This window comes from Pelobates fuscus, chromosome 8 (genome assembly GCF_036172605.1).
Source record: "Pelobates fuscus isolate aPelFus1 chromosome 8, aPelFus1.pri, whole genome shotgun sequence".
NCBI lineage: Eukaryota > Metazoa > Chordata > Amphibia > Anura > Pelobatidae > Pelobates > Pelobates fuscus.
In genome coordinates this window covers 177,613,086-177,636,050 of record NC_086324.1, presented here as the reverse complement: position 1 = coordinate 177,636,050, position 22,965 = coordinate 177,613,086, and positions in this window count along the sequence as shown.

Genomic DNA, 22,965 nt, shown 5'->3' with positions numbered 1-22,965 from the left:
CGAGCTATGCACCTAAAGGGGAGACAGTCAGTCTCCCGCAACCAGGCTCCAACCAGACTACTTCCGTGGTAGTGCTGGCACCAGGACAGAATACCGCTGGTTTCTGCCCCCTCAGCAACCCACCAAGGCAGCCTAACTGTTCCCCACACAGTCATGGTGAGACACCTGGACCTGGACAAGTTTGTAATTTTTTCAGGTGTAGTACCCAGTTATTGTGGGGGGGCTGTACTAATAGTTGTGTTTTGTGGGTGGGTTGCTGGACTAACCAGGGCACTGACCGGCAGGAGGTCAGGTACCCTGTTAGTCTAGTTGGTAAAGGGGAGAAGTGTGGCGAAACCAACCTCGCCACTATGAGCTGGAGAAGCCTGGTTGCTCGCCTGCTTCCTTTGGACTATGGACCAGACTTTAAAAAGCTTTATTTTACCTGCAGAAAGGCATATTCGTGCCTTTCAGCCGGGGTGTTCGGTAGATTCCAGCTACCGAACAAACTACCGTATGAGGGACCACCTAGGAGATGGAGTGTGCCGTCAATTAACCGCCCAGAAGCTGCGGTTAACCGCAGCTTAATTGATGAACGCTGGGTGGCCTTTGTTCGTTTGCCGACCACGAGGTAGCGGCCATTTTAATCGTGCGAAAGACCAGCGGTGTTCGGCGAGGATTCTATGGAACTATAAACGGACACTTAATTGCACGGACACCGCTGAGCCGTCTGTCGCCTGGGTCCTAATCGTACAAGGTTAACCGAACACTGGAATTCGGTATTTCTATGGGAATTGTAGTAACCCAGATAGCTATACCATGGAGCCTATTTGTGTGATTAAAGACTTTGGCTCCATGGCGATTAAACTGTATTCGTGTAGTCTGGGTGCCATTCACCTAATAATGTGCACCCAGACCTGAGCTATCTGGGGATATGTAACATGTCTGTGTTGGGAGGAATAAAAGTGACTTTATATATTTTAAAGCATAATACTGTATTTAGATCCCCACATGTGTAATGGAGTCTTGTCTTTGTCCTGTGAGATAAGTGGATTACCTCTACAATTATCTCCAGGGCAGAAGGGAGGAGACCAGGATGCATTGTGGGAATGTTTACTGCTGTGTGTCTGTAATTGGTTTATGTCTGTCCTTTGTTACAGTCTTCCATTTGGTCCCCTAGGGGAGTGTCCACCAGGTGGGAGACCTGCATAAATACTGGGCAGGTAGCCCTGAGTAAAGGAGTTGCTGTTTAACCCTGAAGCTGGAGTGTGTCTCTTTCTTGGGGGGAAGGGGACTGTATGTCGACTGCCAGGAGTGTAAGCTGTCCATATTGCTTTTCCTGTTCGGCTGCTTCCAGGGTTCGTGTGTCTGCTGTTCGAGAGTTGGTGAATTTGTGCAGTTTGGGAGTTCGGGAAGTTGGTGCTTATGGTAGCTGCTGGTCTATGGAAAAGGGGATTATCGCCTAAACGCATTTTTCCCCTTTTATGCTGAAACGGTCCGTTACATCTGGTACGGCTGACCCCCAAATGTCCGGATAGCGGAATATCGTGCGCTATCCGGAGTAATTCGGTTCGGTACCTCTGAGGTACCACCAGCTGTCTTGTGGTAATGGGGTCTGACCCATCTATCTGTTTACTCGATTCCCGGTATAATAACTGTCGGTCCCATACAAATCTTTCCCCCTCCGCCCCCGGTTGGATAGAGGTGACCTTGTCTCGGTATACCTGTAAGGTGGGGTCAGTGACTACCTCGGCTACAAACTCGTCCGGAGGGGCCCAAGGGATACAGTCTAGGGAAGGGGAGGAATCTCTTACCTGGACCTCCGGCAGTGCGTTGTTTTGTTGGGTGCGGGCCTGTTGCCTGGTGACTACTGGGTGTGCTTCTTCAGTAGGTTGTGGTTCAAATGCGGAGGTGAGTTTGCCCAGGTCATTCCCCAGGACCACCTCAGCAGGTAATTGCGGCATTAGTCCCACTTCCACATTCCCGTACCCCGCACCCCAATGCAAATGTACCCTGGCTGTGTCTAGCCGATACACGGCTCCCCCTGCAACCCTGACAGCCACAGTCTTATTCAGTTTGGCCTTATCTGGAACCAAATGGCTTTGCACCAGGGTGATGGTGGCTCCTGAGTCTCTGAGCCCTTGCATAGGCTTCCCTTCCAGATATACGGTTTGCCTATGGTGCTGGCGGTTATCCGCCTGTGCCTGTAAGGGGTTGGCCTCATGCAGCACTTCCCACTGTTCCACAGTCGTGACTGGAACGGCAGAGCTGTAGGGAAGTGGTACCTCATCCTGGTAATGATGTGCTGCTGCTCTCGGTGGTGGTGGTGGGGGCCCTGGTCGGATCCAGGTGTTGCGTTCCCTGGACTGCGGACAATCTCGTTGGTAATGTCCCCACCTCTGGCATCGGTGGCATTGCACAGAAGCAGGTGTGCGGTATCTCGGCTGCGCTGCTGCTGGTGCTGGTGGAGGAAGGGATCTTGGTGGGGGTTGAGGGTTAGGAGAAAATGAATTTACCCCTAGTGGCCGCATGGCCGGTTTGTTACCCACTGTCTTGGTTTGTCTGCGAGCATCCATAAAGTCATCTGCCTTTTTGGCAGCCTCGGTGAGGGTGGTGGGGTTACGGTCCCTCACCCATTCCTGCAGTTCTGAGGATATCCCCTCATAAAACTGCTCCAACAGCAGCATTTGTAATAAGTCCTCCATGGACCTCGCTTTACTCGACTGCATCCACCCAAGGGCTGCCCTTTCTAGTCGGCAAGCCCACTCCGCATGTGAATCTTTGTCCACCTTTTTCAATTCCCTGAAACGTCTCCGGTATGCCTCTGGTGTTATTGCATACCGGGCCAAGATAATCTCTTTCACCCGGCTATAGTTCCTAATTTCCACATCTGGTACAGTGCGGTAGGCTTCCGCTGCCCTTCCTGACAGCCGTCCTGCTAATATGGGTACCCACTCTTCCCTTGGTATGTTATGCAGTGTACATAGTCTCTCAAAGTCCTGGAGGAAGGCATCTATATCCTCCTCTGCTTCCACATACGTTTTAAAAGCTTGGTAGGGAATTTTGGGCTTACCCTCTTGTGCTATAGCTCCTGCGGTACCTCTTTCTGGTGTTTGTGGTCTCCTGTTTCTCTTTACAAATTCCTGCACCTCTGTCATGGTTTTAGAGATGATCTCTGTGGGTGGGTTTTCCCCATAGAAGGCCAGTCTGTATTGTAATTGCCTTTGGAACTCCTCCTGTTCTGTTTCAGGTCTTTGTTCCGTGGCCTGGACCTCCTCTGCTCTGTATTCTGCCATTACTTCGGTGATAAGCGTTGCTTTGGATTTGCTGCTGGCAGAAACACCTTTTGCTTCCAGAAGGTCTTTCAAGGTGGTTCTTTTTAGCGTAGAAAGGTCAATCTCCATTAATCCTTGTTCCTCTGTGAGTCTGGATCCCAGCGCTGCCAACCAATGTAGCGGAGAGCTGATTTCTCGCAGCTATTCTCCACTTTAGATCCAAGGGAGGCTCAGGAACAAGTCATTAGTAAATCCACAGCAGAGTTTCCAGCAGGTAAAAAGGTTCAGCGAAATCCCCCACAGTACTCCCAATAACTGGACGACACACAGTTTCAGGAGTAGAACTGACAATCGTTTATTCCAAGGTTTCTTATAAAGCCTGCTCCCATGCAAGGGAGGGAACTACAGCAATTATGACAGTGACCAATACCATTCTTGCCACCTCCCACACATCTCCTCCCCTCAGAGTGAGTCATAATCCCCTTAAGTTGTACAGTAGTTTACCCCAAACTTGGATGTACCCCTAAACCATCATATATCTGTAATATCAGGGTACCGCTAGGTAGCCCTGATCTGGGTGAATATAATATCCGAAATTCACCCAGATCGGACCAGGGGTTCGGTAGTTACAGGCAAGTGAAGTTTGACCGACCGCACACGAGTTGGTATCCGAAAAGGGTTCCATGAGAATGGGCCCTGCGGTCGGTCTCCGTTCGGCAGTTAAAATAGACATTTACAATTGCCATCCACATTTACATTCACCTAGATAGTGATTCCCTCATTCGGTACTTTATTACTACCGAATGGGGATTCGTTATGTCTCTCCGTTCGGCAGTTACGGAGCTCTGGAGGTCTCAGCGGTGTTTGGTTGTCTGAGTGTCCGATTTGAGTTCCAGGCACTCGACGACCAAACACCGCTGGGATTTTCATGCGTAAGATGGCCGCCGCCACGTGTACGCATGCCGAATGGCGGCCACCCAGATACAATGTTAATGAGCCGGTTAACTTGCGGTTTGGAAAGAATGTGAACCTTAATTGCTGGCACACTTCTCTCCGGGGTGGCCCCTCCGTTCGGTAGTTTCCATAAGTATATAGTACGGATGGAAACTACCGAATAACATACAATTCACATAATAAACAGACGAACAGCAATTTCAACATAGGGAAAAATTATACGAATACAGTCACACAGGCATTTTGCAGGACAGGCTTACTGCATTCCGCTACACCATCCACATTTACATTCACCTAGATAGTGATTCCCTCATTCGGTACTTTATTACTACCGAATGGGGATTCGTTATGTTTCTCCGTTCGGCAGTTACGGAGCTCTGGAGGTCTCAGCGGTGTTTGGTTGTTTGAGTGTCCGATTTGAGTTCCAGGCACTCGACGACCAAACACCGCTGGGATTTTCATGCGTAAGATGGCCGCCGCCACGTGTACGCATGCCGAATGGCGGCCACCCAGATACAATGCTAATGAGCCGGTTAACTTGCGGTTGGAAGGAATGTGAACTTTAATAGCCGGCACACTTCTCTCTGGGGTGGTCCCTCCGTTCGGTAGTTTCCATAAGTATATAGTACGGATGGAAACTACCGAATACCATACAATTCACATAATACACACACGAATAGCAATTTCAACATAGGGAAAACATATACAAACACAGTCACACAGGCATTTTGCAGGACAGGCTCACTGCATTCCGCTACACTGCTCCCCCTTGCCCACAAGCCGGCATACACAGTCTGATCCCACACGGATCGGCTTGGGGATGACCGGGGTGCTCACGGATCATTTCTCCAGATCAGTTTGTCGCGACAACCCGTCGGCGTTTCCATTTTGCTTACCCGGGCGGTATTGAATGTTAAAGTCAAAAGGCTGCAGCGCCAAACTCCAGCGCAGCAGCCTGGCATTGTCCCCAGCCACCCGGTTCAGCCAGACTAACGGGTTGTGATCCGTGAGCAGCGAAAAAGCCTGTCCGTACAAGTAGGGTTGCAATTTCTTCAAGGCCCACACCACAGCCAGGCATTCCTTCTCGATGGCGGCGTAGCTTACTTCACGGGGTAAAAGTTTGCGACTGATGTAAGCCACGGGATGTTCTCCGCCATCGGCCCCGACTTGGCTCAATACTGCCCCCAATCCAAACATAGAAGCGTCTGTGTGAACAAGAAAACGTTTAGTTGGATTGGGAGCGGCCAAGACAGGGGCATTAACAAGTGCATCTTTCAAGTGTTGGAATGCCTGCTCACATTCCGGGGTCCAGGTTACTTGGCGGGGAAGGTTTTTACGTGTCAGGTCCGTGAGGGGTTTGGCCAGGGCACTATAATTGGGGACAAATTTCCGGTAATACCCTGCTGTCCCTAGGAAGGCTAACACCTGGGTTTTAGTTGTCGGGGTAGGCCACTGTGATACTGCCTCTACTTTGGCGGGTTCCGGCTTCTGCTTACCACAGCCCACTCTGTGGCCCAGGTACTGTACCTCGGCCATCCCAATACTACATTTAGCTGGTTTTAGGGTCAAACCAGCCTCCCGGATCCTGTCTAGAACCGCTCCTATATGGGCCAAGTGTTCCTGCCAGGTATCGCTAAATATGGCAATATCATCGAGATATGCGCAGGTATAGTCTTGGAACCCATCTAGGAGGCGGTCCACCATCCGCTGGAAGGTAGCCGGCGCGTTTTTCATCCCAAACGGCATGACCTTAAATTGGTACAGGCCGAATGGGGTGACAAAGGCGGACTTAGGGATGGCTTCCGGGGCTAAGGGAATCTGCCAATACCCTTTGCACAGATCAATCGTGGTAAGGTATTGTCCCCTGGCCATCCGGTCTAGTAATTCATCGATCCTAGGCATCGGGTATGCGTCGGATACGGTCTTCTCATTCAGTCTCCTGTAGTCCACGCAAAAGCGGGTCGTGCCGTCCCGCTTTGGTACGAGGACCACTGGAGATGCCCAGGGACTATCTGAGGGCTCAATCACTCCTAACTGTATCATCTCCTCAATCTCTTTGCGCATATTCTCCCGGACCGCTTCAGGGATGCGGTATGGGGTCTGGCGCATGGGAAGTTGACCGGGGGTGTCTACTCGGTGGGTGGCCAGAGGGGTGTATCCAGGTACATTAGAAAAGGTCTCCTGCTTTTCCTGCAGGAGTTGTTGTACCTCGATACGCTCCTGTGGGCTCAACCGATCCCCCAATACAACTGCTCCTAAATCTCCAGCCAGCTGTCCATCTTCTAACAGATCGGGGAGGGGTAGGCTGTCGCTCTCTTCAGAGGTGGGGGCGCAGATAGCTGTCACCTCCTCTGAACGCTCCTGGTAAGGTTTCAGCATGTTCACATGGATCATGCGTCGCCCCCCATTCCCTGCGCAGTGGCCAATTATATACGTGGTGTCACATCGTTGTTCTACCACTTTATAAGGGCCTTGCCAGGCGGCCTGTAGCTTATCGTGTCGGACAGGTTTTAAAATTAAAACTTTCTGTCCGACCTGAAAGCTGCGGTCCCTGGCGCCCCTATCGTACCAGGTGCGCTGACGCGTCTGAGCTGCCTGTAGGTTTTCCTTTACCGTCTTGGTGAGTGCTTCCAGGCGATCTCGGAGGGCCAACACATATGGTACAATAGGGGTACCGTCCACGCTACGGTCTCCCTCCCAGTGCTCTCTAATCAAGTCTAGGGGTCCCCTTACCCTCCTCCCAAACAGCAGTTCAAAGGGGGAAAATCCTGTAGATTCCTGCGGCACCTCCCTGTAAGCAAACAGTAAGTGCGGCAGGAATTTTTCCCAGTCTCGGTGAGTCTCGGCGAAGGTTCGGAGCATCTGTTTTAAGGTGCCATTGAACCGTTCGCAGAGCCCATTAGTCTGGGGGTGGTACGGAGCACTAATTATAGGCTTAATTTTGCAGAACTTCCAGAGTTGTTGGGTAACCTCTGCCGTGAACTGAGTGCCCTGATCCGAGATGATCTCCCTGGGTAACCCCATCCGGGAGAAAATCTGCATCAGCGCCTCAGCCACCGTCTCTGCATGTATATTCGTTAAAGCTACCGCCTCGGGGTAGCGAGTGGCATAGTCCACTACGGTCAGGATGTACCGTTTGCCCGAGGGGCTAGGTTTCCGGAAGGGGCCTACAATATCTACGGCAACCCTATGAAAGGGTTCTTCAATTATGGGTAGGGGGTGCAGCCTCGCCTTACGCTTATCCCCCCTCTTTCCCACCCTCTGGCACGTGTCGCAGGTATTACAGTACCTGCGTACCTCCTGGCTAATCCCTGGCCAGAAGAAACTTTGGGTCAATCGATATCTGGTACGGCTGACCCCCAAATGTCCGGATAGCGGAATATCGTGCGCTATCCGGAGTAATTCGGTTCGGTACCTCTGAGGTACCACCAGCTGCCTTGTAGCAATGGGATCTGACCCATCTATCTGTTTACTTGTTTCCCGGTACAATAGCTGTCTGTCCCATACAAATCTTTCCCCCTCTGCCCCCGGTTGGATAGAGGTGACCTTGTCTCGGTATACCTGTAAGGTAGGGTCAGTGATTACCTCGGCTACAAACTCGTCAGGAGGGGCCCAAGGGATACAGTCTAGGGAAGGGGAGGAATTTCTTACCTGGACCTCCGGCAGTGCGTTGTTTTGTTGGGTGCGGGCCTGTTGCCTGGTGACTACTGGGTGTGCTTCTTCAGTAGTTTGTGGTTCAAATGCGGAGGTGAGTTTGCCCAGATCATTCCCCAGGACCACCTCAGCAGGTAATTGCGGCATTAGTCCCACTTCCACATTCCCGAACCCCGCACCCCAATGCAAATGTACCCTGGCTGTGTCTAGCCGATACACGGCTCCCCCTGCAACCCTGACAGCCACAGTCTTATTCAGCTTGGCCTTGTCCGAAACCAAATGGCTTTGCACCAGGGTGATAGTGGCTCCCGAGTCTCGGAGCCCCTGCATAGGCTTCCCTTCCAGATATACGGTCTGCCTATGGTGCTGGCGGTTATCCGCATGTGCCTGTAAGGGGTTGGCCTCATGCAGCACTTCCCACTGTTCCACAGTCGTGACTGGAACGGCAGAGCTGTAGGGAAGTGGTACCTCGTCCTGGTAATGATGTGCTGCTGCTCTTGGTGGTGGTGGTGGAGGCCCTGGTCGGATCCAGGTGTTGCGTTCCCTGGACTGCGGACAATCTCGCTGGTAATGTCCCCACCTCTGGCATCGGTGGCATTGCACAGAAGCAGGTGTGCGGTATCTCTGCTGCGCTGCTGCTGGTGCTGGTGGAGGAAGGGGTCTTGGTGGGGGTTGAGGGTTAGGAGAAAATGAATTTACCCCTAGTGGCCGCATGGCCGGTTTGGTACCCACTGCCTTGGTTTGTCTGCGAGCATCCATAAAGTCATCTGCCTTTTTGGCAGCCTCGGTGAGGGTGGTGGGGTTACGATCCCTCACCCATTCCTGTAGTTCTGAGGATATACCCTCATAAAACTGCTCCAACAGCAGCATTTGTAACAAGTCCTCCATGGACCTCGCTTTACTCGACTGCATCCACCCAAGAGCTGCCCTTTCTAGTCGGCAAGCCCACTCTGCATGTGAATCTTTGTCCACCTTTTTCAATTCCCTGAAACGTCTCCGGTATGCCTCTGCTGTTATTGCATACCGGGCCAGGATAATCTCTTTCACCCGGTTATAGTTCCTAATTTCCACATCTGGTACAGTGCGGTAGGCTTCCGCTGCCCTTCCTGACAGCCGTCCTGCTAATATGGGTACCCACTCTTCCCTTGGTATGTTATGCAGTGTACACAGTCTCTCAAAGTCCTGGAGGAAGGCATCTATATCCTCCTCTGCTTCCACATACGTTTTAAAAGCTTGATAGGGAATTTTGGGCTTACCCTCTTGTGCCACAGCTCCTGCTGTACTTCTTTCTGGTGTTTGTGGTCTCCTATTTCTCTTCACAAACTCCTGCACCTCTGTCATGGTTTTAGAGATGATCTCTGTGGGTGGGTTTTCCCCATAAAAGGCCAGTCTGTATTGTAACTGCCTTTGGAACTCCTCCTGTTCTGTTTCAGGTCTTTGTTCCGTGGCCTGGACCTCCTCTGCTCTGTATTCTGCCATTACTTCGGTGATAAGCGTTGCTTTGGATTTGCTGCTGGCAGAAACACCTTTCGCTTCCAGAAGGTCTTTCAATGTGGTTCTTTTTAGCGTAGAAAGGTCAATCTCCATTAATCCTTGTTCCTCTGTGAGTCTGGATCCCAGCGCTGCCAACCAATGTAGCGGAGAGCTGATTTCTCGCAGCTATTCTCCACTTTAGATCCAAAGAAGGCTCAGGAACAAGTCATTAGTAAATCCACAGCAGAGTTTCCAGCAGGTAAAAAAAGTTCAGCGAAATCCCCACAGCACTCCCAATAACTGGACGACACACAGTTTCAGGAGTAGAACTGACAATCGTTTATTCCAAGGTTTCTTATAAAGCCTGCTCCCATGCAAGGGAGGGAACTACAGTAATTATGACAGTAACCAATACCATTCTTGTTACCTCCCACACATCTCCTCCCCTCAGAGTGAGTCATAATCCCCTTAAGTTGTACAGTACTTTACCCCAAACTTGGATGTACCCCTAAACCATCACATATCCTTAATATCAGGGTACCGCTAGGTAGCCCTGATCTGGGTGAATATAATATCCAAAATTCACCCAGATCGGACCAGGGGTTCGGTAGTTACAGGCAGGGGAAGTTTGACCGACCGCACACGAGTTGGTATCCGAAAAGGGTTCCACGAGAATGGGCCCTGCGGTCGGTCTCCGTTCGGCAGTTAAAACAGACATTTATAATTGCCATCCACATTTACATTCACCTAGATAGTGATTCCCTCATTCGGTACTTTATTACTACCGAATGGGGATTCGTTATGTTTCTCCGTTCGGCAGTTACGGAGCTCTGGAGGTCTCAGCGGTGTTTGGTTGTTTGAGTGTCCGATTTGAGTTCCAGGCACTCGACGACCAAACACCGCTGGGATTTTCATGCGTAAGATGGCCGCCGCCACGTGTACGCATGCCGAATGGCGGCCACCCAGATACAATGCTAATGAGCCGGTTAACTTGCGGTTGGAAGGAATGTGAACTTTAATAGCCGGCACACTTCTCTCTGGGGTGGTCCCTCCGTTCGGTAGTTTCCATAAGTATATAGTACGGATGGAAACTACCGAATACCATACAATTCACATAATACACACACGAATAGCAATTTCAACATAGGGAAAACATATACAAACACAGTCACACAGGCATTTTGCAGGACAGGCTCACTGCATTCCGCTACACCCACCTCTGATGCTCGCCTTCAAGATTTCTCGAGGGCTGCACCGTTCCTGTGGAACTCGCTTCCCTCTTCCGTTAGATGCTCACCCAGTCTCCACTCCTTCAAAAAATCGTTAAAAACCCACTTCTTCATAAAAGCGTATCAATTAAACTGGTAATAGCTCCCAACTGATTCCTCTTCTGCAGCTGTCACTAGTCTAATACTATCCTTACCTTTTGTGTCATTTCACCCCACTCCCTTTAGCATGTAAGCTTATTGAGCAGGGCCCTCAACCTCTCTGTTCCTGTGTGTCCAACTTGTCTGGTTACAACTACATGTCTGTTCGTCCACCCATTGTAAAGCGCTGCGGAATTTGACGGCGCTCTATAAATATCATAATAATAATAATCCTCAAAACTGCTTTGAAAAACCACATTATTAGAGGATTTATAGCCCATCTGGTATTTGTCATTGCTGAAATTGCCGAAACTTTGTTATACTTGTCCCTGTAAGATGAATTGTAGGGTCTTCTGTTTGACTGTGGTAGAAAAGCTTTCTTCCCATCAGCAGCCTTTTGAATGACATCATCTAGGACTTTATCGAATAACCTTTCCCATTGGAAAGGTAATACACAAAGACTGGCTTTGTAGGCATAGTCTGCTCCCGAGGAATGAAGCCACAGTGCTCTTATAGCTGCTACTAATAATGCAAGGCTTTTTGATAGGGCTTTTGTGACGTCTAGAGCTGATTCAGACATGAAGTCCGTTGTCAGTTTTATGTTTTTCAGGGATTCAATCAAGTTTTCTCTGCTTATTCCACTGAACGTATATTCTTATAGATTTTCAATCCAAACCTTCACACTTCTGGCTACTGAAGTTAAGGCTGCAGTTGGATGTGAATCCCAGCCCAATTGCCAGATATTTTTTTACCAAGTTGTAATCAATTCTTTTTTCCATAGGTTCTTTCAGGCATGCCATGCTATCTATGGGGAGAATGGTCTTCTTTGCTAACCGGATTACCACTGCGTCAATTTTAGGAGTGGTTTCCCAATGCGTCACTTCTTCTGATGCAAATGGGTACATTCTTTTCACTTTTGCTTGTAGTCTCTTTTTTGGTTTGGACCATTCAGAGTGTATTCATTCTTTTATTGTAAAATGGAGTAGAAAAGTAGGTCTAGCAGATCGCAGGTCTACGTAGAAGGCATCTGATTCTGAAGTTTCCTGTCTATCCTCTGGAATTTTTAAGGTGCTTCTAACTAATGAGGTTAGTTTATCCACCTTCCTGGAGTCTAGAGATTTCTTCCAGTATTCATGATACTTCTCATCTTTGGATCATTTTGCTCCAGGCTAGACCCCGAAGAGACAGAAGCTTCTCTATACCTTTGATTAGCTCTTTTGGATGCTGATTAAAACCCTTCAGAGATGGCATCAGAAAGCCAATTTTTGAATTCCGTTTAGGGTGAGCTTCAGGTTCTTCCCCTCTGGAGCTTTTGGACCGCAGCCCATGCAGCGTTTTGTTTTCTGTTTCCTCTTTATTGGAGGCGAATCCTGAGAGGTTCTAGGGCTGAAATCACAAGGCCAAAAGTTATCAATGCACTCTTTTTGCACCCCAAGAACTGGACTCTCCTTTCTATTCTATATTTGTTTCTAAGGGAGGTGGGAGAAGAGGCTGTCTTAAAACAAATAAACAAAATAATTAATAACTTCAACAAAGCAATTTATTACCTTGAAGCATAACTAACCTTTGAGGTAAATGCAAGGAGTAAAGGCCCCAGGGAGATTGCGCAGCTTAGCGGACAGGGGCACATGTATGAGTGTGGGATGGATGATGCATGATTGGCTATATGCTACATATGGGAGTGTGAGATGTGAGGAAGTGGGTGGTGACAGATCAGACTGACATCAGTGCCACTTAGGAGCCGGGCCAGCAACAAGTTTCCCGCCCACCCTCCCTTTGATGCTTTGGGCCGGGGGGGTTGTCACAGTGAGGCGGGGGTGTGACCTTGCCAAATAAGGGATGGCTTGGTAGATTAGATGAAAAAGAGGGATAATGGCCGGGTCTCATCCTCCCCCTGTCTCTTATGGTGAACCTGGAGGAGGTACCAGGTTGGACGTGTCCCCACTGGGTTGTAAGCCGACCAGTGGGGAGCATTATGGTTGGGCCCCACTGAGTTGGTGGGGAGCCCTGAAAAGGAAGATGTTTTTATTATGCCGAGGGGGGGAGGTGAGAGCCTTGGGGAAGTTAGATTGGCAAGGACGGTTTCTTTGGTTACTGTATGACTATATACAAATTGTTTATGTTAATTTATGATATTTATTATTTCGTTATATGTTAAAGGAGTTATACAGTATTTGGTTGTGATAATAAATGCTGTGGCCTGTTTTGTCCAAGAAGTTGTCTGTCGTTATTTGAAGGGGTAAGTTATGGTTTTATGTGGGATGAAGGGAATGCTATCCAATGCCCACTACGTACATACAAGGCAGGGTACACTAGCAAAACGCAGATTTTTTAATTTCCTGGGTAATTTTGCATTATGCTTTTATACCACTAGATGGCTCCCTCGCGTCTACTAAAACATACTGAGTGTAACGGACCGTTTCACTTACAGGAGGATAAAACCCATTTAGGCGATAATCCCCTTTTCTAGAGACAGGCACAGCTACTGCAGAACACCAAACTCCCGATCTGGATACAAAATAACACTCCGAACTGGAACAGCTGAACAAGAAAAGCATACAATCCGCTTACACTCTTGGCAGTAAGCTTACAATCCAATTCCCCCCAAGAACGAGACGACACTTCATTTTGAGGGTTAAGCAGGAACTCTGGACTGGCTCATCCAGCCTGGCTTTTATTGAGGTTACATGCAAATAGGACACTCCCAGGGGGAGGTATAAAATCACCAATCACACATCTGGTGCAGCCCACACATTTCCTCCCCTCAGATAAACAGTTAAACCAATTATTACATACAATAAGAATACAGTTTTTACACACACACTGTAACTTTAAAACCATACATCCAATTTCAATAATGCATATTCAGACTCAGCATACATCAAACATACACCCTTCCAAAAATCAGCCAAATCCCTCCAGTGGATCAAAAGTTAGCTGGAAGTCCCTTTATGACCGACCGCAAGCACATTTTCCTGCCCAAAACAGTTCCATAGATTTGGGCTGTGCGGTCGGTCAATTTCATGCCGAAAAAACGACTAAGTCCCATTTCGAACGGGAATTAGTCTCTGGAGCTGCAAGTTCCGTATGGGAGAAGGTAAGGGTCAGCGGTGTTCGGCAAAATGTGTAGCCGATTTCAGTTCCACAGAATCTTTAGCATACACCGCTGACCGCGTTCGACTGAACAAAGATGGCCGCCGCCACGTGCAATTAACCTGCAGTAACCTCACAGCCTGGGAGGTAAATTGCCTGCACACTTTAACTTCTGGGTGGTCCGCCTGTGTGGTACTCGGTTCAGTAAGCCCTATTTACTGAACCAAGTGGGGGAAAGCCCGGAACAAGTTATTTTACAGGTCTGGGGACATAGTCTTAAAGGGGCATTGTTCACCAAAGTCACAATATGTCCCCAGACGGTTCTTAAAGGGCCAGCAGCAGTACAATAAAATACCATTCACTGTACTTAAAGGGCCAGCAGTCGCACAATAAAAAACAATATGCCCCAAATATGTCCAGGGGCCATAGTCGCAGGGCAGGAGGCTAGCAACCAGGCTTCTCCAGTTCACAGTGGCGAAGTTGGTTTCGCCACACTGAGCATGCGTGAGATCCCCATGGTCAGAAACAAAGTAAGGCCGCCGCCATCTTGGAAACCCGGTACGCGATGACGAACTAACATCCCTGGAACCTGAAGCCTGAGAAAACACTCACTATGCTGGTAAGATAATGGCCCCTTAGGGGGTAAAACGGACTATTAGATATCTATCTAGTCCATGCTGCTGGGGATGATAGGAGTTGAAGTTTGTAACGGATCGACGGGCACCCCAACTGGGTACCTCCGTTGAAGGATGCTCCTAGTGCTTCCTGAGTACTCCAATCACTGCAGCAGACACCACAACCACCTAACCGGAGAAGCATAAGAATGCTCTCAAGCATATGAATGATGTAAACAGCTGAATAGGAAAAAACATATGAATAGGTTTACACTCCTAACAGTCAAACTGGAACAGCATACAATAAATCCCCTCCCCCCCAAGAACGTGACGACACTTCGTTTTGAGGGTTAAGCAGTAACTGATCTTTAATGGCCACACACTGGCTTTTATGCAAGTCCCCATGCAAGGGGACATCCCACAGGGTGGGACACAGTAAACCAATCATTTACAGGAGAACCGTAAAACACACCCAGCACAAACATACAATCCCTCCCCTCTGCCTGTGATATAATTACTGAACACAATGGGTTAATGTAATTTATCACAGGCAGGAAAAATACACTTTTATTACATACATTGTAACTTTAAAAATAGCATCATATTCACATAAAACATACATATTCAGAATCAGCATACTTTAAATATAAACATAACCAAAAATCATACAAATCCCTACAGTACATAAAAAGTTAGATGGAAGTCCTTTATGACCGACCGCAAGCACATTTTGCTGCCCAAAACTGTTCCATAGATTTGGGCTGTGCGGTCGGTCAATTTCACACTGAAAAATGACTAATTCCCATTCGAATGCACGAACGGGGCCGTTCGTGCATTTGGCTTAGTATAGCAGTGAGTTCAAACTGCCGAATGGGACTTAGTCTCTGTAGCTGAAAACGGAGTGTAGGAGAAGGTAAGGGTCAGCGTTCGTTGAAATGTGTAGCCGATTTCAGTTCCATGAATTTGGCTACACATACCACAGACCTCGTTCGAATGAACCAAGATTGCTGCCGCCACGTGTTCGTTTGCACGAATTGCGGCCACCCAGCGGTCGGCAATTTCCCTACAGCTGGCTCCCAGCCTGGGAGGTAAATTGATGGCATACTTCCACTTCTGGGTGGTCTGCCTGTGTGGTACTTGGTTCAGTAAGCCCCATTTACCGAACCAAGGGGAAAATAGCAAGGAACCAAAATATTTTAACCAAGTCTGGGGACACCGTCTTAAAGGGGCATTGTCACACAAAGTCACAGTATGTCCCCAGATGATTCTTAAAGGGCCAGCAGCATAATAAAATACAATATGCCCAAATACTGTATTTAAAGGGCCAAATCTCCCAGGGGCCATAGTCAGCAGGCAGGAGGCGGGCAAACAGGCTTCTCCAATGCCCAGTGGCGAGGTTGGTTTCGCCACAAAGTTAGTTCCCACGGTGGAGTCTCTTTTGCTAAAAAGAGACTCAAACCAGTTAGTGCTGCCAGTGCCGCCTTGTGGCGGAACCCGCCTCGCCACTGGGCATTGGAGAAGCCAGGTTGCCCACCTCCTGTCTGCTGACTATGGCCCCTGGAAAATGTGTAATTTTAAATGCAGTATTTGGGCATATTGTATTTTATATTGCTGCTGCTGGCCCTTTAAGAATCATCCGTGGACATATTGGGACTTTTGGGAACAATGCCCCTTTAAGACTTGGTAGCAGATTGCATTCAGGCTGTCTTCAATATTATGTATGTTTCTATATGTTCGGTAAATTGTGATGTGTATGCAGCATTCGTCTGATTGTTCGGTAGAATCACTCCATTCATTATATTGAGTGAAACTACCGAACAACCAGACCACCCAGGAATAAGTGTGCCTACAATTACCGTTCGCTACAATGTTACAAACAGGTAATTGGCAATCAGTATAGTGTGGGCTTTGTCCTCTGGGTGGCCGCCATTCGGGAAACGAACACGTGGTGACGGCCATCTTAAACTCCTGAATAACGGTGTTTTGCCATCGAGTGTCTGGAACTAAAATCGGACACTCGACTAGGCAAACACCGCTGAGACCTCCACACTCCCTTGTGTAGAAACTACCGAACGGCCCGCCGTTCAGTAGAAAGAACCCCACGAACAAGGGGATTCATCCGAATCCTCCCCAGGCTCCATAACCCAGGCAATTTGTGTGTTTTCATTCCCTTTTCTGTGACCGACTGCAGGGCCAAAGTACATGGAACTATTTTCGGATACTTTGCCTGTGCGGTCAGTCAAAAATGTAAACCTCCATAGCTCCCGAACCCCTGATCTGATCTGGGTGATATTTGAGTATGTTGCTCACCCAGATAAGGGCTACCAGGGGATTTTCAGTGGTGTATCATATGTATTTGGGGTACATCTAAAACTTTGTGTACAGTTTAATTATGTGTACAGTTTAATTATGTTAACAGATAAGTTAGTGGGAGGAGATGTGTGGGTTGTACCTTATACTGTATTGGTTGCTGTACTAATTGTGGTGAATCCCTCCCTTGCATGGGAGAATGTCTTAAAAGGAGGTTGTGTGGATAAAAGATTAGTTCCTGCTTAACCCTCAAAGCGAAGTGTCGTCTTGTTATTGGGGGAGGATTTATTGTATGCTGTTCCAGTTTGACTGCTAGGAGTCTAAACCTATTCGTATGGGTTTTCCTATTTGGCTGTTTACAGCATTCAACTGCTTGAGAGAATTCATATGCTTCTCCGGTTTGGTGATTGTGGTGTCTGCCAGAGTGCTTGGAGTCCTCAGGAAACGCTAGGAGCATCCTTCAACGGAGGAACCCAGTCGGGGTGCCCGTCGATCCGTTACACGCCTGTTTACTGGTTTCTTCAGGGGGAGAGAAGCTGAACTCCCCCTGGAAGAACCATGTTAAACACAGTAGTGAGCCCAGTTAAAAAAAAATATATTAAAGGGATCCCAATCCCTGTCTGTCAACTGGGACAGGAAAAAAAGACTGGGGGAGTCTAGAGGGGAGGGGGCTTTTATTGGATTTAATTGTTTTATTATTCCTGTCCTGCCAGCTGGGAGGATGAGCTTACCCATATGTGATGCTGCCATGTATAATAGCCAGGAACGTTATTTATACTTACCTTGGAGCCTCCTTCTCCAGTCCTCATTTGGATACCCTATTGGGAGGATACTTTACCGAAGGCTGCACAGGCAACCTGGAACTTGTGATACGGCTCGATACTCTGTGAGTTTTATTTCATTGGTATTTTCCATATTTTTATATTTATACAGAAAGCACTGGGTGCTGTTTTGATATCTTGGAGATCGCCCTGCCCAGTCAGAATACATACATAGATATTACAATGCATGTTTTCACTTAAGGACTCAAAAATAAAACGTAAACAAAACCTGGAATTTGCGCTATATCTCTGTTAAACCATAATTCATGTAATTTATATTAAAGGATGACTATAGTGTCAGGAACACGTTTTTCTGACACTATATAATCCTTAGGGCCCCCCCACTCTCAGGGCCCCTTCAGCCACTTACCTTTATCCAGCGCTGGGCTCCCTCGGTGCTGGGGAACTCTCCTCCTCCTGCCGACGTCAGCGCCGAAAGCATTTCTCAATGCTTTCCTATGGACGTTCTACTTGCTTAATGCAATTTTCACATTCAGCATCGCAGAAGCGCTTCTAGCGGCTGACAGCCACTAGAGGCTGGATTAACCCTGCAATGTAAACATAGCAGTTTTTTTTTTTTTTAAACTGCTATGTTTACATCTGAAGGGTTAAAACTAGAGGGACCTCGCACCCAGACCACTTCATTGAGCTGAAGTGGTCTGGGTGACTATAGCGGTCCTTTAAGTGCATCCACACATATTATATATCATTGTGTTCAGGAGAAACAGGGCTTTCAATTCATATCAAATATTCATATATAAAACATAATTTAATATGGATAATATCTAAAAAAAAGTGTGATAAATTAAGTAATGTTATTTTTCAAGTTCTGCATAACATTTCAAATGTGAATGTCATAACACTGTTGGATTTTACTACAATAAATTGCACATATTTGTATTCAGAAATGTCTCATGAGTACAGCAGTACCCTCCTTTGCAGGTTTTATGTTTTTTTTTGTTTTACTTTTTAAACTTATAGGGGTTAGAAATAGGGCTTTCCCCTTTTCCATGTTCGCACATTGAAATTTCCCAGACTGGTTTGCTGGGCCTATGATGCATTAGAGACCGTATGGCAGTCCAGAAATGAAAAATTAGCCCCATGACGTACCATTTGTAAAAGTAGACAACCCGGGGTATTAAAAACAGGTAGTCACAAACCCTGGCCAAACTTAGCATTCATATTTGTTTTTTGCATTTTTACACAAACATTTTTTTATAGTATTAAACACAATATAAATGAAATCATATATATGTATTATCTCTGTATAATATATTATAAAATAATTTTAATATTTTATAATATATTAACAATATATAAAATATGTATAATATATCTATTTAATTGAATTTATTTTACTTTTTAGCAGACTGTGGGACTGCCTGGGTCCAGCTGAGTACAGGGTGGTGGGACGGCGGCTGTGCGTACTATGCATGCCTCCAGCGATTAGTTTTATCCCATTTGGTATTGGGCCATTTGGACTTGGGCAAATAGTTGTGTTAGTAGTGAATGGGTTAATATTCTGACTGTATCTCACTGTTATTCGAGTAAAATAGTCCCAACAGGTGCACAAGCAACAAATGAACATTCTGACAAATAAAATACAATCAATCCAATCTATATATGTGTGGTAAGAGGCAAAACAAAAAACCTGATGAATCATACAAACCAAAAGAAATCTCCACAATGATTCGTAGAGATTCGTTCCGGAATGTTAGGTCTCTGCAATAGTTTCATCTTTGGATTAAGGCTGAAAAAATATATAAATAATCTAATAACCCGGTGTGGTGACTTCAACTTCTACAACACACTTAGATGTACTTTAATGAGAGGATAAATGTTTCCTGCTGCAACGACGAGATAAGGGAAGTGGAAGGAGCGACCATCGTGCATTCCACGGATGGAATACAGGAATCAAAATACTGCCGAAGGGAAGTTCGAAACTTTAAGTCTGAACATTTATTTTGGAAACCATTTGTTTGTGGGGTTTTTACAACTTTTATTCTGGATATTTGTATACCTCGTGTTCTCTGTTTCATTCCTCCAAGCGACCAAACGAGAAATACTTTTTGGTGAATTCAGTTATATAAATGGGTTGTTTGATGATACCTGACAGTTTTGCAATAAATCTATAAGCCCACAGTAATTTATAAGGTTATAGTAACTAGTTATTTATACCTGTTTTTCTACGTTTTAGAGGCTTTGCTGTAATGCTTACTCTGCATTTTATATCGAAAAGTCTACTTGAGATCAATATCCTCGAGAAAATAAAGCCACAGGCACAGAATTTGAAAGATTTTATTACGATTTAAGTGAATCAAGATATGTCACAAACTACAAAATACCTATAAGGAAGTTTTTTTAATTAATTTTTTTATATGAATTAATTAGCTCTATACGACTCATATTCTTTAATCTCTCCTATAAATACATTATAACTATAATAAATACAATTACAACAATGACTAATCTAATGTAATATTCTAACTTTATATTATAATTAAAAATAATTCTCAAACAACTACTGCATTTATTATACTATTTATTCCTTCTGTAAAGAAAATGTCAAATGACTCTACATAAATATGTATTTATAAGCTTTCCTTATGGCTTGACGAGATAATTCACTATTTAATTTCCGCTAAGATAGATTCTCGATATAAGATAAATAGCTATAACATAAGAGGTATATCACACATTCTACACAAAGTATATTTGTCATGTTCAGAATAGTAAAAACATTTCTCTCATTCTATGTACATGTTTGGCTTTTTTCTTGCTGTGTGCCCACACATTTCGAGTAATTTAGAGACTTTTTAAATAAAAGGGCTTTACTTTCACATTGCATCAGAATGTTAATTGCTGTCTTTCCTGAATGAACTGGATGGTAAATGTTCCATGTATTGAGTTGTGAGAAAGTTAAGATTCCTGAAGTCTTATTATCAGAGATGTCCCGTAATGTATACCTGGGCCAGATTGTGGTTTGCGGTGCGAAGTATCTTGGATACAATTCAGTGCTTTCACTTTGCCCAAAATGTCACAGTCAGCAAATACTCATATTATTTGTACGATTGCAATATTTTACAATCATAATGGTTTCATGAAATAGCATTGCTCTGTTGAGTATAATATTAAAATGTAAGAATATTTGTATATGTTTATTATATGGAATGTGTAAAAGCACTGTTAATGTATTCTTACATGAAGTCTGCCACTATTGGTGACAAACACGGTGCTCTATCGGATATCCCATACAATAGTGAGATGCATAGAAGGTTTTACATCTGAAGCGTTAGATATGATTGGAATCTGTATGCATCTATCTCACTCATTTTGGATGACGCTTCCATCCATCAGAATATAAAAGGAAATATTGTGGCGAACATAACCTCGCCACGGGCTCCTGGAGGAGCCTGCTTTCCAGCCTCCTTCCGCAGGACCAAGGGTCCTTCAAAATACACTTTAAAAGGCTCTGTTTGTGTGATTTGAATTATATTGTTTGGGAACCGAACACCCACATGAACCAGAGACCACCTGTGGGCCTGTTAAGCCCAATTGACACTTTGTAACGAGTTTCACCACAGTGTTCTATTTTTCTCGTCTGGGTGGCCGCAATTCGTATGAACGACCATGAGGTGGTGGCCATCTTGTTCGCATGAATGAAGGCAGCGGTGTTTGGTCATTGAGTTCATGGAACTGAAATCGGACACTGAAACTCCCTGCACCCCTGGACTTCCATCATCACCCGCGTTCCGTACACCTTAGAAGGGTACATTTCTGTGGAATTGTTCCCACAAACAAGGTGAACAAGCTACACATGTTAACTATGGATTCAGTTAGGGATTTTATGCACTTTTATACTCCCAAAAGAGACTGACCATTAGCACTGATTTCATGGAACTATTTTGGGCATAGGACCATGTGTGCAGTCAAAAAATGTACTCCCATGGAAAAACCGAACCACTGAACCGATCTGGGTGATTTTTGAATATATTGCTCATCCAGATCAGGTCTATCCAAGAATGTAACTTTTGTGGGGTCTCTATGGATTTTGGGGGTACTTTTGGGATGTTTAGAAATTGTATGTTTTTTGTACCTGAGAGTTAATTTAATTATATGTTTGCTTGTCAGATAATTATCTCTCAGGCACAAAGTACTGTGGGAGGGATTTCCATGTATTCTTGTATTGGAAACCCCTTGCAGGGGCTTTTGCATAAAAGGCTGTGTGGCCTCCAATAAAACCAGTTCACCCCTCAGCATTCAGTCTCAACTAATGCCTGTGGGGGAAATCTATACCTGCTATAAATCACGTGCTATACTGCTCTTTGGATTGCTATACAGCTACACTCTCTTAGAGGAGAAGTCTTCCCACTGGGAGCTGGATCCAGGTGCGGGTCCAGGGTTGGAAGGGACGGCGAGACCCTAGCCAAGCTGCGGCAGCTAAGGGACTACGGTGCTATTGGTGTCTGGTGCGGTGCTTATAGTACTCACTAGGAAGCAGCAATTGGGAGAGGTACCCAGTTGGGGTGCCAGGCAGTCCGCCACAAATACAAATGTCAGATTTAATGATGTTTGCATATTTCTACCTAGCCCAAATTATTGATTCCTCTGAGTCAACCATAGCATCCTCTTTAACTTGGGGTTCCCAAGGATTATAACAATGGATTGGTTTGAGGGGTACATTGACATAATCAGGTAAGTCAACACTCTCCTTTATGACATGCTATCACCAAAATGACAAACAAAATGTATAAGGTCAGCTCCACTCCAAAGCGTAGACCCATGGTCCCTACTGCCATTAAATTGCCCTTCAACTGAGGACTGTGCAACTGTGACACATTCTTTTTGATTCTCCACACATGACACAGAACACATGACAAACAGAGTCCAAAGGAGATTAGGGTATGTACAAAAGGCAGGAAACAGCCGTGGATCCTAAGACAAGACATTGAATGGCAGATGAGAATCTCATTTTCAGATAAATAAGAAGCTTATGAGAAAACTTGACAATTCATAGGCAGTAGAAAATTGAGAGGCAAGTAGTGTGCCAAAAATGTACGTAAAATACAGAAAATATCAAAAGTCAGCCATGATCAGTCCTTTGCTGAATTTTATATAAGTCTGAAATGTAGCCAGAATTTGGTCAAAAGTCATTGAGATCTGTAGAGCAATGCTGGTAGAAGATATGATTAGCAGGATCTTCTCGGCTAAGCTAAGACTGGCCCCTTTTCTCCAGTATTTGAGATAGACGGCTACGATTGATAAACAAGCCAAAAATCTGCAACTAAAAATCTAGTCAAAAAAGTAGATACACCAAAACTGTATGACATTGACCCAAGATAAAAAAAATAAAAAATCCTCAAACTTAATTGACCATCCATAGGATTGTACAGAAAGGGATTTATCTGGTCGAGGTCCATGTTGG